Raw genomic sequence first — 17,434 nt, 5'->3', positions numbered from 1 at the left:
ACTTCCTGGAATCGTACACTTCAGAATAAGAGTCTCTCCGAGGAAAGTCTCAGGTCAGTCAGGATTTCTGCTGAGAACAGGAACAGGTGCCTCTGTAGAAGTAACGCACACACGCACACACACACACACACACACACACACACACACACACACAGTTAGGCGCGCCACACACATTTGCGACAGCTATCGTGTCAGAAAGGGGGGAGGGGGAGGTCCAATGCATTGTCAACGGAAGGTTGTTTGGTGTTTTGTCGTTGCCGTGTCTCTAGCTAGCTTGAGACACGGCAACGACAAAAAAACAAACAACCTTGCATTGACAATGCATTAGTACGGCGCCCCCAGTGGCCATTCTCAGACGATGTTTCACGCATATGTGTGAGTCCAGCCTTAAAGATTGATGCAACATTTGTGGTCTGTGTGTGTACACACAATCCCACCTCCCACAGTAAGACGGATGTGCACCATGGTGGATTCAATCCCCTCTGCAGCAGTGAAAGGAGAGATGAGATTACACTAGATTATAGTGTATTGTCAGTGATAGCTGAGTGGTTAGTGTCCACACCTAGGACTCCGGAGGCCCTAGAGGTCGCAGGTACGATTCCCCGCTCCAGCTATCACTGCTCCCCTCTCCCCCGCGCTCCTTGTGGGCAGCACCGGGTTCAGTTGGGTTAAGCTGGAAAACTGAATTTCCCTCGTGGGATGACGTAGGTAAATTCTTCTTCTTCTTGTATAATTACTTACCAGTGACAGTGACATAAACACGGTCGCTGTAATGCGTGTAATATGGTGGGTTTCCTCTCCCTCCTCTGCACCAGTAGTTTCCACTCTCTGAAACACTGGAGGGCCACAATGTGTAGGTTGTCTCTTTGGTCATATTTGTCACTGGTGTAGAGTCTATGTTGTCTTTGTACCAGTAGATGTTCCATGGATATGTACTGTCTGCCACAGTGCAGGTTAGGGTCACACTGTTTGATGTCAGCACACTGGTTCTGTCTGCTTTCAGCGTGGACCTCGGTTTAGCTGTTAGTTACGAAAGGGACATAAAATAGAACAGTGTAACTATTGAGGCTCTAGTCTGTATTTCTCCGATATGCTATATTTGAAAAATATCTCAGAAAACAACACAAGTAAGACGCCCTAAGGGCGAGAAGCAGTCGTTAGGTCGCACTGAAACAACAGAGGTGCCTTACGCTAAATAAACAGAAATTCACCCCAAAGAAGAAGACATGAACTCCCTAAACAGCATGCTTTAGTACACTGACAGGAGAGACAAAGCTGACTGAACAGCGTTCGGTTAAACAGCGTGTTAACCCATAGAAACACATCGGTGAAGAAATGTCTTGGTAACGATTTACTTTGCAGATTTTCATATGTTCCCCTTACTATAAACAGAAATTCCCCCCAAAGAAGAAGACGTGACCTCCCTAAACAGCGTGCTTTAGTACACTGACAGGACACCGGAGAGACAAAGCTGACTGAACAGCCTTCGGTTAAACAGCGTGTTAACCCATTTAGACCTGAGGCCGATTCTGAAAGCGCCTTCTAAAACCTAACCTAAGTTTTCTGAAAACCTTCAATTTGTTATTCTAAAAATGTAAAATACATGATGTATAGCAAATACTGATGTGACACAGACGTAGCACCCGGCCTTAAAGGTAAAACAACGTATAGGTAGCACCAGGTCTAAATAAAAACGTTGGTAAATTGGGTTCGATGAAAGAAAGAGACACACATCGTTGATACAGGACATGCTTCTCTTCTTGGGTACATAACCATAACTAAGGGTTCACGTGAGTGCTGTAAATTATCATACAGTATTATAATGTAGTGATGTGTAAGTGATGATATGACCTTACCTGATACAGTCAAGGTGATAGTTAGGGAAAGTTAGCCTCTAGCTACATCAATCTGGGAACTAAATCTAAATGACTAGCTTTCTTCACAAATGTGTTCTACTAGGTGTCAACTATCACCTCTGAACTTTGTCAAACCCAACTCCCTTGACATACTTTGTGGGAGCCAATCAAAGTTGGGGATATCGGGATACCCAGGGCCTGGGATTAAAGGGGGAAAAATAAAAAATGGCCAATATGAACATATGAGGTGTGTAATTAGGGTATTGTCGGGCTGCTGAATCCATTCCGACCATTAGTTATCATCAAAAATGACTCCTTGGCCATAAAAAAGGCCTAATTGGCTAAGGCTTAGCCAATCATGTCATTCGAGTTCACCTGTGTCCTGTTAGTCCCTATGTTTTAAACCCTGTGTTTGAGTGTTCCTTGTCAGATTGTATCATGTTATCCTGTGTGTCATGTGTGATTACCCACCTGATCTTGAATAGTTTTCATGAATTCAAACCCTACTCCAACCTTTTTTTTATTGCCAATACATTTAAAACAACTACAAATTGTATAACTATATTACAAAAAAAAAAGCCTTAAGGATTGTCTATGGAGTCGATTATATACACCCAACCAATGGATTATTTATAAGCAGTCGTGCCTTGAAATTTAGGGACTTAGTGGAACTAAAAACGCTAGAGATACTGTTCAGAGCTAAATGCAAATCACTTCCCGACTGTATCCAGGGGTTGTTCTCAATGCGAGAGAGCCGGTATTTACTGAGAGGAAAATTTATATTTAAACAAAAAAAGGAACGGATAAATGTCCGAAGTAGATGTGTCACGGTCAAGGGAGTCAAGCTGTGGAACAAATGTGATAATGAATTAAAAGAGTGTACAAATATGGCGAAGTTTAAGAAACTCTTTAAAAATAAAACCATAGATAGATGCAGAGTAAAAGGACTCTCTTAGTGGAGAGTCTTACAGTTTAATTTGCTAGTGGTACTATTTTGTTATTACCAGATTTATGGATTTATGCAATCAGGGAGAAATAAAATGTTTATTTATATTTTTATACTTTTGTATTTGAATATTTTTGAATGCTGTATTAATGAGTGGAATCATGTTATAATTTGTTTAAATAATTGGTATACTATAAATGATGTTTTACATGTTTTTTTTAAACAATTTTAGGGTAGACGTAATAAGCTTAGGCTTCAGTCTATTCCTTTTTTTCCAGGGAAAGGAAATGTATATGAAATGTGTGATTATGAAATGTGTTTATGAAATTCAATGTTTCTTTACATGGAAAAAATAAATTAATAAACTAAAACTAAAAACAATATTATATGTCTCATGGACACACAAAAGTATATGTGGCCTATTTTATGTCCAAGGAGTCATTTTAACTGAAAACGTGGATTCAGCAGCCCAAAAATACCCAAATTACACATCTCATACGCTCATATTGGCCATTTTTTATTTTTCCCCCTTTAATCCCAGGCCCCCGGGATACCCAATAACTTTGATTGGCTCCCACAAAGTATGTCAAGGGAGTTGGGTTTGACAAAGTTCAGAGGTGATAGTTGACACCTAGTAGAACACATTTGTGAAGAAAGCTAGTCATTTAGATTTAGTTCCCAGATTGATGTAGCTAGAGGCTAACTTTCCCTAACTATGACTTTGTCTTACAACCTCTTGATCCGTTTTAAGGTGACCGGCACAATGGTATTCACCACTGCGGTCTGGCCGTGCCAAATAATCATTCTTATCAGAGGATCTGAAAAGGGAACCATCTCTGTAGAAGTGATAGTTCCAATCATCCTTCTCTCCTTCTCTCATATCACATGTGAAAGTAACAGTGTCTCCAGTAAATGATGGTTTGGGTTGCAGGGTCAGAATAGCTGGTGGTCTCTCTGTACAAACAGTAGAATTAAACCAAATTCTAAAAACAATCTGTCACCAAATCACAGCAACAAGTAAGCTGAGTAGATATACTAAACTGATTTAATACACGATAGAAAACTGACATAAATATACAATGATATAAAAATTGGGAGGATGAAGTTTGTTATATGATCTTTACTGAGTGAATAAAGACAATATATATATATATATATATATATATATATATATATATATATATATATATATATATATTAAATGAATCCTCACCTTGACTGAGTCCATGTGAGAGGAAGCTGCTCACCACTGAAAAACATGATGAGACAATAACAAGCTAAGCATGAATATCTGCATTTGAATTATTCCTAATTAACACAACAACATAGACAGCTGACTCGAGTTCAATAATAATCATTTATCAAACAATAAACATTAACATAAAGGGGTAGGCCTCAATGAATTGGCAGTGGGTGTGGTTTTCTGGTGCCACTCAAAAATCGGCCATTCATTTTTCCCAAAGAGATTTGTTTTTTAATTAATGTTTTTATTGTCAAACGCATAAAAATATGCATTTTCAAATCAGACATTAAACCCTTATTTTTTTAAACAGACATACATACACACACACACACACACACACACACACACATGAACACACATGATAGAAAAAAACATTACAATGAAAGAGAACAAAAATTTCTAAATGTACATTTCTCATAATTGTTTACAACCAAGGCTGCTTTGCTTATCCAAAAGTGTACATTCAAAACCAAATAAAGTAAAATCAACCCCCCAAAATAATCATATTTTAACTGGGGACCCCTCACCCTGACGAGCACTAAGAGTTGAGGCATTACATTTTGTATAACTTGGTTGTTGGTTCTATTGTGTTATACAAAACGCCTCGCTTTGCGAGGCGTTGTGAGCATGTAGATCGGCTATTATCACAATTTCTGCCTCTAATATTAGACGAATTGGCCAAGTTTAATTTGTCATTTTAGAGGTATTAAAAAGTCCTTAAATTGTCACTTTAGATTAGAAATGTGCAGACCCTCTATAAACGTTATATTGGTTTGTTCACTGCTGAGTGAGAAAACAATGTTGCACATTAAGTTAATCATCTGGGGATATTTTTAAGTGTCCAAATAAATTCAAAATATTATCAAATTATCTCGCGGCACCCCTGGACTGCCGTCGCGCCACCCCAGGGTGCCCCGTCACCCACTTTGAAAACCCCTGCACTAGAGTATATTAATACAATATAATATACATATTTTGTGTTTTGTCTCCCTGAGTCCCTGCTCTTCTACTGAGACATTAAGATTGTGTCAAAGGTCATTACGTCTCACCTATAGACACAAGATACATATTTTAACCCGGCAGGCTCTATTAGCTCAATGGTAAAACATTTCAACACAGCACAGTAGAGGAAACCGGGTTCAACTCCGGTGCAGGAAAGTTACATAGTGCAGCTTTAATGTATTCAAACTCAGCAGCTTAATAATAGTAGATCAATAGAACTACTATAGTAATAACTACAATAATAATATTAACTACAATCATTACTCACAGAGGACAACGAAGGGCACGGTGTGTAGTTTCATCTTCTCTTGAACGGATCTGAAAGACCTTAGACTTCCTGTTCATAGTCTAGGAAGAAGAAGAAAGGAATCTGCACGAGCTGAGGGGCGTGTCATAAACTGGGGTATTGCACATGCGCAGTACAATCTGGCCAGCATCTACACTTTGGCTCAGTAGATGGCGGCGTGTGACCATTAAATGGTAGTGTTTGTTTTGTCCTACTTTAAGTGCCTGCTGGGGACTTGCTCTTTGCTCAAATTAAATGTTCTTGTGCCACAAAACAAGTAGGCTTATTTGGTGCCCTAATAGGCACAACTATGTGTTGCATATCCTGAATGAATATTAGCTCATATCATAAGTTATAGAAATCCATCGGATTCTCATCTACTGCTGTTTTACTGATATTTTGTGTAAGTGCTTATAAATAAATTAAATTGTGCGGTCTGTACATTACAAGTAGGCTACAAGTTCTAAGACATATCTAGACTACTTCAAAGTAGCCTACAGGATTATATAAAAGCATCCCTCTGAAGACCAATTATTTCCCACAATTGATTGATTTAAAACTTTATTAGAAGTTTGCATAGGAAAGGGTAGTTTCATAACAGCTGGTACAAGGTCAACTAAAAGGATAAAACCTCCAAAGAGCCTTAATTGAGCTTGTTTCAATTGGGTTGCACAGCACTATGCAAAAAATAAAGTGGAGAGAGAACAAAACAAACAAACACACACCTCGCTCTACTGAGAACGGATCATGATCTTTTTTATCTAGCGCCTCTGCTGGAACACTCCACTATGGCAGCTCCAGTTACACTGCATGTGCAATACCCCCGCACATTTTGTGCACGCCCCTTATGCTCTATCCTTCTTTATTATCGTAGTTCATAGTGAACTAACGAGAGAGAGAGAGAGAGAGAGAGAGAGAGAGAGAGAGAGAGAGAGAGAGAGAGAGAGGCCACGTCATGACCCTTTAACTTCTCCAGTAAACTCAGACCTGCTTCCCTTTTTGTGGAAGAGAAGCTGCTATAAAGAAGTGAGCTCATTCCTTAATCACGGGACCAGAGAGTTCTTCTTTTTTTCTCTCTCACTGTCTCCATCAGGCCGGAAAGGCATGGCTGAGACTATGTTTTGCACCCTGTCCGTCCCGTCCGTGTGTCCATGTATGTGTCCGTGTGTCTGTTATCACTTAGATAGGATTCTTCTTTGTTTATTTAGGATTTCACTCTCTCTCTCTATATATATATTAAAGTTAGATACCTCATCCGCTGCTGCAGGTCATTGGAGCGAACTGAACAAAATGGGAGGGCGGATGTCCGAAAGTACGGAAGTAGCCACTCAAAGACCTCCGTGAAGTTGGCACCCCATATGTTGAAAACATATATAAAAATGGTGTCATTATTTAGTGCTGGATTTGTGCTGAATTGTGCCGTAAATTTTATAATTTGTGCTGCTATCATTATTGAGATATTCTACAAAACACCACTGTTCTGCTCCTATCTTCTACCATGAAACACTGCTGCTCTACACCGCCCTCTGTAGGTCAATCAGTATACTGCTGCTAAATCTGCTAATTCAACCATATAAATATGTATATATATAAATATATATAAAAGCACCATTGATGATTTCAATGGCACAAATTAGAGCACATCCAGCACTAAAGATTGAGCCCATTTTTTCCAGATTTGGAGCCAAAAAATTGGGGGTGCAAGCCTCAGCAAAATTATAACTTTAGAATATCAATATCTCAATAATGATAGCAGCACAAATTATAAGATTTACGGCACAATTCAGCACAAATCCAGCACTAAATAATGACACCATTTTTATAAATGTTTTCAACATATGGGGTGCCAACTTCACGGAGGTCACTCAAAGTGACTACTGGCCAATTACAGCGCGTGGGCTCAGTTCCTGACATGAAGTGTCATGTTTTTATTCAAAATGGTAGATAGTCAGTGTGATATCACCATTAAGTTTAATTCTAAGACCACATAATTATATGAAGTACTTCCAACACATTTTTCACATCTGGATGTAATGATCATTAATAACTCACCTATCTCCTAAACTCCCTCACCAGGCAGAGTTCAGAGTTTGAATGAGAATTATGTGCAGGATGTCATTTGCAAGACGTGAGGGCCAGGGACTTCATTTAATCGACCTTGTCTTATACCAGTGTGCCAGCGTTAGCTTAGGAGTGATAAAAAGTCATTTTGGGGGTGAACTACACCTGTACAGTACTTGAGTAAATGTACTTTACTTTACTCCCACTTCAGTGCTATATAGCACTCAGAGCTCACATAGAGCTCACATATGTGAGCTCTGAGGTGCTGTTAAGGAAACATCCACTAGAGGGCAGTGTTGGCTCAGGCAACAGGTTTATAACAGTACAAGTACAACACAGTTAGGGCTGCAGCTGTCAAGTGACATTTAGTTTTGCTTTTTTATCATCATTGATTATCAGTTATGTTTCATAATGGATTCAATTGATTAGTTAAATCATAGGGATTTAACTTTGAGGCTGAAAGACACATTTGCAGCCCAGCCAATCAGAAATACCAACATGTTGTAGTCGTGTAAAGGGGAAGAACTACTAGGATTCACACATGAGGGAAAGAAGTTCTGAACCAAAACACTTTGAGAACCTCTGAAATAAATCAACAACACAGGGAAAAAAAAAACTAGTGTAGTTGTGGAGAAAACAATCTTGGAGTCGACTTTATTTAATTTGTTTAATTAATTTTAAAAACACAGATAATACACTAAGCACTTTATACAGGGTCCCCAAGGCTCTGTACTTGGTCCCATCATTTTTTAACAATGCAACAAAGCTAAAGCTGCTCAATCAATGTCTAAATAACTTGCAATGTGAGAAGGTAATATTATTCAAAATTACAACTAAAAGGTGTCATAAGAAAACAGCTAAACAAGGCCTAAAATGATGCAAAACACATCACTGATGATGCAAAATGCATCACTAGTACATACAGTGCTGAAATACCAAAATATCTAAAAACACAGATTGAACACAAAAAATAACTAAATAAGGATTGTGTTGATCGTGTCCCAAACAACAATAAAATAAGATAGGGTTGTCCCAGAGGTGAAGTGGCCCTTTAAGAGTTTAATAATCAAAAGAAAATTCTTATGAAATAGAAAGTGACACAAAATAGAATTATTTGATATAAAAATGTCATCAACCTCTTAATCTCGATGTATTTCTTCATACAACAAATAGCTAAAACAGCTGATCGACAACCTTAAAATGTATAGAAATGTTATGCCATTGTGAACTTGTAGATCACATATTTTAGCTATGTATACATTTCTATTTATGAAAATAGAGGCTAATGTATGGTTGATGACGTGGTTAAAATATTTGAATAAAACAGGCCTATATTAAACAATACATAATACTTAATAATGCAGTTTGATACAGTAACAAAACTACGATTGGTGGTTGTGTGTGTGTAGTTACACACATACACATGTTGTAATATCAATAAACCCATAGCCTACGAGTTCGGGTCCCTGTTTTATTATCTCCCGGGCTGGTTCTGATTCTATAGTTTATTATGTAATCATGATGTACAATCATGTAGAATCATGTACAATGCCTGCAGTGCCGCCGCTACCATGACACGCACGACGCACTGTAAAAAGGGCACCAAAAAATTAGAGAGAGAACACAAAGAAGAGCAAAGCCAATCCTCATCATAATAACGAATATGTATTTGCTCCGCCTAAAAGTAATCATGGCATGATGCCTGATCAACTCACTCACTCACTCACTCACTCACTCACTCACTCACTCACTCACTCACAGACAGACATCCAATGGTCATAGACTGATCTTGATCTGATGCATTGCAAAATAAATCGAATGGTTTTTCCTCCTCATGTCTGATTCATATTTAGATATCTTAGTTGGAAAACAACTATGCAATATCAACTTTGGCAGTGCAGTTATGGTGCTGTGCTGTTAGATATCTGTTATATGATGTGATCATGGTTGCTGTTACAGCGTGCAAAACGCGAAAAACCCTGCTAATTTTATTATATATATATTATATATATTATGCTATATTTGTGGGGACTATAATATAGATCTTTTGAACCCCAGACATAATATACAAATTGACAAATTTACAAACGCTATGTATAGTATGAGCTTCTACCCTATGATAAGTAAGCCAACTAGGATTACACCGCACTCTGCCACAATTATAGATAACATATTTACGAATAACTTGATGGAAAACACAGTCAGTGGAATACTCATTAATGATATCTCTGACCATCTACCGGTGTTCACAATCTATGACTGTAATTCAAGTTTAGAAAAGGTGGTAAAGCCGAAAACATACAGAAGAGTTACATCTGTGACAGCAATAAAGGCACTTCAAATGGACCTTGCAGCTGAAAAATGGAACGAGGTGTACGACAAAGAAAATGTGGATACAGCATATGACAATTTCCTAAATATATTATTGTTATTATATGAGAAAAATTGTCCAATCCTAGAATATAAAAAAAAAACTCTAAAGCACTCAAACCATGGATGACAAACGGATTGTTGAATGCGTGCAGAAAAAAGAGCAAATTATACAGAGATTTTATCAAATGTAGAACAATAGATAAAGAAACTAAATATAAAGCCTATAAAAACAAATTAATGGTTATAATTAGAAGATGTAAAAAAGATTACTATAACAAATTATTAGAAAAAAATAAAAATAACATAAAGGGAACTTGGAACATACTGAATAAAATAATTAGAAAAGGAACCAACTCGAACAACACTAATCATTTTAATGAAAAGGGCAAATCAATAACAAAAATGAATGAAATTGTGGAGGGGTTCAACAATTTCTTTGTAAATGTCGGGCCAAACCTGGCTAAACAGATTCACCCGGTTACAGCTGGCAGCGGTCCTCTAACCGTTGTTGAAAGAAATCCATCCACTATCTTTTTCTACAGCACAAACAAAAAGGAGATTACTGACATTGTCCAAAAGTTCAAAAATAAAACATCAACTGATGGAAATGGTATAAACATGACTCTCCTAAAAAAGGTTATTACTGAAGTGGCCGACCCAATAACATATATCTGCAATCTGTCACTAAAAACAGGCATCTTTCCCAAACAGATGAAAATGGCAAAGGTAATCCCAGTTTACAAATCGGGAGACAAACATCTTTTTACAAATTATCGGCCTATCTCACTGCTATCACAGTTTTCAAAAATTCTGGAAAAAATTGTTTCTACAAGATTAGACAGCTTTATTGAAAAACATAACATACTAACTGACAGTCAATATGGTTTTAGAACTGGACGTTCTACTAACATGGCATTGATGGAGCTTGCTGAAAAACTGACATCATCAATTGAAAATAAAGTCTATGCAATAGGTATTGTTCTTGACCTGAAAAAAGCTTTTGACACAATAGACTTTGATATTCTCCTGAAAAAATGGAAAGATATGGAATTAGAGGCATTGGGCTAAATTGGATAAAAAGTTACATTGAAAACAGACAGCAATATGTTCAAATTGATGAATATAAGTCAGCATGCTCCAACATCACCTGTGGGTACCGCAAGGATCAATATTAGGTCCTAAACTATTCATATTATACATAAATGATATTTGTAAGGTATCAAGCATTTTGAATTATGTTGTTTTTGCAGACGACACAAACATCCTTTGTGCGGGGGAAAACATTAAACACCTACTGGATGTGGTATCAGCTGAACTCTACAAACTAAAGCAGTGGTTTGCCTTAAATAAGCTATCTCTAAATATAAAAAAAAACAAATTCATGATTTTTGGAAATAAAATTATTCCACCAAACACTCCAGTTGAACTAAAAATTTACGGTATTCAATTGGAAAGAGTTTACGAAAATATGTTCTTGGGAGTAGTAATGGATCATCAATTAAAATGGAAATCCCATATACAGTATGTGCGGGCAAAAGTGGCAAGGAATGTTGGTGTCTTAGGGAAAACAAGGGATATTCTTAATTATACGTCTCTGTTAACCCTGTACAACGCGCTCATACTGCCTTATCTGTCCTACTGCCTGGAAGTGTGGGGAAACTGAAAATGTACAGATTTACCCAAAGAGTAACACAATAAACGCTAGAAACGAGTTACAACAGGCTATATCAGATATGAATGAATATCATAAACTATGCAGAACCCCCCCGCTGACAGAAACGCGCACATGGTGTGTTTATATTTTTAACACAGTTCTTATATGCGATGATCGCAAATCTCCCAATGGCGATTTGAATGCAAAACAATACCAGCATGAACCCCCTAGAGGGCGACATTACGCACAAATGACGACATGGCTTCGTTTCTCTAAAAGAATAGTACATAAAGTTGGGTTTTATGAACACACAAATAATCTATTTTTGAGGTCTTGTACATTGAAACTTCCTGACCTAGTAGAGTTCAAAATTGCTCAAATGATGTTCAAGGCAAGAAATAAACTGCTTCCAGCTAACATTCTTAACATGTTTAGTGATAGGGAGGGTGGCTACAACCTAAGGTGGGAACTCAATTTTAAACAAGCAACTGTTCAGACCACCCAAAAAAGTATGTGCATTTCTATTTGTGGAGTAAAGATTTGGAATAGTTTGACAGAAGAGATCAAACACAGTAAGAACATTTCACAATTTAAAAAAATACTAAAATTAAATATCCTGGACAAATACAGCATTTCATAGTCTCATTATTATTATAATTTTATTCGTACTTGTTAGTATTATTATTTCTCTTTACTATTACTTTGTAACATCTCTGTTTCTTGAATTGTTATCATTATGGAATGTATGTCTATTTCCATATACATTCTTGTTTTTAGTAAATTTGTTTTATTTATTTTTCTCTACTACTACTTTTTTCTTTTTTCTTTTCTTTTTTGAAAAAAAAAATAATAATAATCTGAACACTCTTATAACTAATCAATGTCTTAATTCATGAACATGTAGGATAGGCATTCACAAGCTTTCAGCTTCAGCCTATTCCTTTTGATCACCTGTAACAATGATTATATGAATGTATGACCTGTATGAAAATATGATGATCAAATAAACTAAACTAAACTAAACACCGTCGTCGCGGGGCACCCAACACTCAGTTGTGCGCCAGGTACCTAAAAATGGACTGCAGCGGCCCTGAATGCCTGAGTCAACCAATAAGACATGTACTCAGGAGGAGAGAAACACAGCTGTGTGAAGCCTGATCTATGCTTCATCGCATGACAGTGTTGCACATCGAAAATACACATCGATATACAAGTTCATAAGGAGATGCGTTGTGACGCGTTGTGAGCTTGTAGGTCGGATATTTTGACATGTGACACCGTCATGAGATGAAAATGCTGATCTAGGATCAGATAACTGGAGTCGGGATCAATGTTATCTCATAATTAACTTTAAATATAATGTAATGATTGTAAACTATGTATTGCAATGTTGTGTTACAATATCCAAATAATACTAATAATAGCCTATAATAACAGCATTTCCCAGTCGGCGATGGTTAACGGTAAATCAAAAATGTTATCGTCCATGGATTATAAAGGCAGGCTGACAGAAACCTTGGTGTAGATCCATCTGTCTTCATCCAGTGTGCTGTAGGGCTTTCCTAGGGTGTATCTGAGGAAATGAAACACAGAAACATTAAAACAGGATACCTACTGTGTCATGTTAGTTTGTATTTTCTTAAATGTGGAATGTGAACAAGTGTATTCGCATCTCATTCAGTTTTATCATTCGTTAAGTTAAATTTTCATTGACCATTGTTGAACATGAATGTTATCCTGTATCTTTGTAGCTGCTGGTGTGAACACAGCTTTAGTCTCAACATGTAATCACTTCTGAACTGATGCTACTGATCAGTGTTGTGGCCCAAATACAAATCATTTTGGGAGGTACTTGGCACGAGAAACAACTGCTATAGAAGGTATTTAGAATTCTGATTGATTGATTGATTGATTGATTGATTACGTTATTAGCAGTTCACATAGTTAAAGACATGACAGTACAGTTCAGATAAGGTCTACTAGGATCTTCTAAACCGGATTTGAACCTGCTTTCGTGCTTAAGTGCTGATTAGAAGTCTAAAGTTCTAATAGAGCCAGCCTGCTTGCTCAGGGGATAAATTGAATCTTGACTGTGTCTCAGAAACCTGCCTTCCAGTGACATCATCGATGGGGAATCCCAGATAATAGAAACTGCAGGCTTTCTATTCCTGAAAATGTAACATGCTATAGAGTCTAGACTAATGGAAGCCATTGTTCTCACGTTAATACAAATCTAAATAAAAAACATGTGAAATCCTGCTTGAAAAATAAATAAATAAATATGAATAAGTGTCCTGAATGAATATGATTGGTTGAAAGACTTACTTTGACACGGTGGGCAGTAATTGGTACTTTGTCTGTAATTAAAAGATACAAATGTATATCAGTAATGAAGTATAAAACAAGATGTAATCTACTGTCATGTTGATGATTATATAGAATAATACTTAGTAGCACTCACCCGCCAAAACAACCTGTAAATTAAAAACAACATTGTTTAACCTTTTAATTATGTCATGATATGATTCAGATGTCATGGAGAGATTGTAATCTACAAAGAATCTATTATCCATATAATGCAATGAGGTAATCCATTTAATATAATCTAGATATAATCCATGTATGTATTGTATTAGTTGGCACCTTTAGATATAATCAATATAAACTCTAGATATAATCCATATAAACATGTAATGATGTAATGTAGATGTAATCATCAGATGTAATGTTGTCACCTCCACATGTCGGTAGGATGTGGATCAGTATTATCCAAACAACCAGACCAAGTCCTGCAACCCCTACCGCCGCCAGTACGTGTGGAGGACTCAGTTCAGCAAATCCAGACACTGAAACCAAATGAAAGCGACAAGGTGGGTTTTGAGGGAGGCTTTGAACATGGCAAGGGTGGAGGGGGCTTTGATGTGAGTTGGGAGTGAGTTCCAAAGGGAGGGGGCTGCAACTGAGAAAGCCCTGACACCCCAGGTGGGTTTTTGAGCGGTGCTCCTGGAGCGTGGCCTACATCTTGGCACAAAGTTTGTTGTACACACACCCTTCACATTGGCCAAGCTTTGCAGGACGCTTAAAAGGTAAGAAAAGTAAAGTAAAAGTCAATTCAGAAATAGCACGCTTACTTCACACTAAAGGTATTTGAACATTGGTGGGTTTTTTCGTTGCGTTTTAGAAATACAAAATATAAAAAAAAATCAGGCCAAGGAGAGAGAGGAGAGAGAGAGAGAGAGAGAGAGAGAGAGAGAGAGAGAGAGAGAAAGGAGGGACCAGTGGCGACAGCAGCGAATATCTGAAAAAAATCTACCCTGTTCCGAAAATAAATAATTCGGACGAAATAACCGGTGGCAGTTTTGCTTTTAGGGGTGTAACGATATAGTAACTGAATCGAAAAATCTGTTTTAATTTGCAATGATCTACTATATCGTTTGCAAAAGCAAAATATGTGTCCCACCGTGGCTGGGGGGCAGTCATCTCGGAAGGCTTCATTATTCCCTAGAGCCATTATGACGGGTTTTTTTTCTCTCTAAAAAAAATAATGCCACAACAGCATCTATAATATCTAGGCTACATTTCACTTAAACGCCAGAGCTTATTAAAGGTGATACACCATGCATTTAAAAAGTAGTTATGTCATATTGTTTATGTCCCAAAAACGTTTAAGGCTAAATTACCACTCCTAAATAGAGAGCCTCTCTCATTTTTGAATGACTCTCAGAGCATTTTCAGCTGCAGTACCACCTTTGGCCTGAACTGCGCCACCCCCCCCTTTTCTTCTTCTCTGGTGTGGAAAAAATTATCCGCTTCCTGCCTGGAGGCGCCTGTGATTGGCTTCGACTTGTGACGTATGTGTTTTACTTCCGCAAACGGTGCGGTCCTTTGTCGTTGAGTTAGCTTAGCATTGAATAGAATAGTGTCCTCGTAAACTAATCTAGTTCTAACGTTCAGAGCGTTTTTTTTTGGACAATAAAACATTGACAGGAATGACAGCCAGGGGAAAAAATCTATCAGAAGGACACATGGAATGCAATCGGTCACTCGCCATCGGACAGTTGATTATTAGACTATTCTGGATGACTTTCTATTAGTGGCTAACGGCTAACGCTAGCTAGCGCTAGCTGCAGGCTAATGTAGCCATCGTATAAACAACTGGAATAAAACGTGATCCAACTCTATTTTTGCCAATCTATGAAAATCTACAAGCTCACAATGCGAGGTGGTTAAGCCTGTTGATTGTGGTTTATTATCAGAGTCAGATGATCCTTCACGAAGTTCCACAAACACTGAGACCCAAGTTACACAAAGCACTTAGCATAGCTACAGTTAGCTATTTTAGGTGTTAATGTCCAGTTTCGAGCAGTAATTCACACACTGTGTGTGAATTATTTTGAAACTGACCATTAACACCTGAAGACTATTGGCAAATGTGGGCTTATGACAGCAGAACAAAGGATTACATTTGGGCATTATGAGAAAGAGATAGAATAGTAGTTCTCGTTTATTGATATACCAGTGGTGGAAAAAGAAATAAAACATTGACAGGAATGACAGCCAGGGGAAAAATCCATCAGAAGGACACATGGAATGCAATCGTTCCCTCTACGTCGGAAAGTTGACTTATTAGACTATTCTGGATGACTGTCTATTAGTGGCTAACGGCTAATGCTAACGCTAGCTAGACGCTAGCTGCAGGCTAATGTAGGCATGGTATAAACATGGAATAAAACGCGACCCAACTATTGTTGCTCTTCTACAAGCTCACAACGCGAGGCAGCTAAGTCTGTAGATTGTGGTTTATTATCAGGTCAGAACCGTCAGATTATCCTTCTGACTGAAGTTACACAAACACAAACACTGATGTTACATAAAGCACTTTTTAGCACAGTTAGCTGACCAATTTCGATAGGTCACGAGTTATGGTGTTGCGCACGTAGCTTCCCGTAGAGCAACGTGGACTGACGAAAACGGGTGCCCCATAGAACTTTGTGCCACTATAGGAAGAAATACTTTACTTTTCTTATTTACTTAAAGGGATAAGAAACCCTGCCTCTAATTTGTTTTATGGGATTTCAGAACATGAAAAGATTTCTAAAATGTAGGCGTGGTTATCTGCCGTTGTGGGGGGAGGGGGCGGAGTAATGCGTCTTGTCTCCTTCTATCAGAGAGAGACAGACCGAAGCTGTCAGCAGTGGGCACTTGTTGCTTTTCCATTTCGGAAACATTTTTTAAAACCAGCCATTGGAGGTGTAAAAGTATAAAGATTCGGCAACTCCATGTTCTGTAACCAATTAAAATGTGCAGGTATTTTACAAAGAAGCTGGCTGAGCATTTATCCATGGACACACTTTCTCCAGCTTTGGACTGTTTACCACGGAACCGAAGAAGAAGGGACGCTAAGCTATCGCCGATAGCTATTTTCTGTGTAGTGTGTGTGTGTGTGTGTGTGTGTGTGTGTGTGTGTCGTGACAGTGCGCGCGCACACACAACGTCCACACACACGAAAACTAGCAGATCTACAAGCTCACAACGCGTTGCGGGGCGTCGCTTTCGCGACGCGTTGTGAGCTTGTATATCTGCTATGTAGCTATGTAGCCTAGCTAACAGCCGTTGCAGCAGCAGCTTCTCATGTAAACACGTTGGTTTCGGCTCTACGGCTATTAGCTAGGCTACATACATAGCCGATATACAAGCTCACAACGCGTCGCTTTCGCGGCGCGTTGTGAGCTTGTAGATCTGCTATTTTCCGTGTGTGGACGTTGTGTGTGTGCGTGCACTGTCACGACACGCACGCAAACACACACGCACACACACACACACACACACACACACACACACACAGGCTACACTACACGGAAAATAACACAGGCACCACACAGTGTAACTGTCTGTTGACAGAGAGCCTGCTCTTCTCTCTGGCTGAAACAAGCATACAGTGAAACCACGCCCCCCCTTGATACAAACGTTAATATTAATTAGATATGCCTACGTCACGTTACACCACAGAACA

This window comes from Nannobrachium achirus (genome assembly GCF_963921795.1).
Source record: "Nannobrachium achirus genome assembly, chromosome: 9".
Classification (NCBI taxonomy): Eukaryota; Metazoa; Chordata; class Actinopteri; order Myctophiformes; family Myctophidae; genus Nannobrachium; species Nannobrachium achirus.
Note: the sequence above shows the minus strand (reverse complement) of the source record.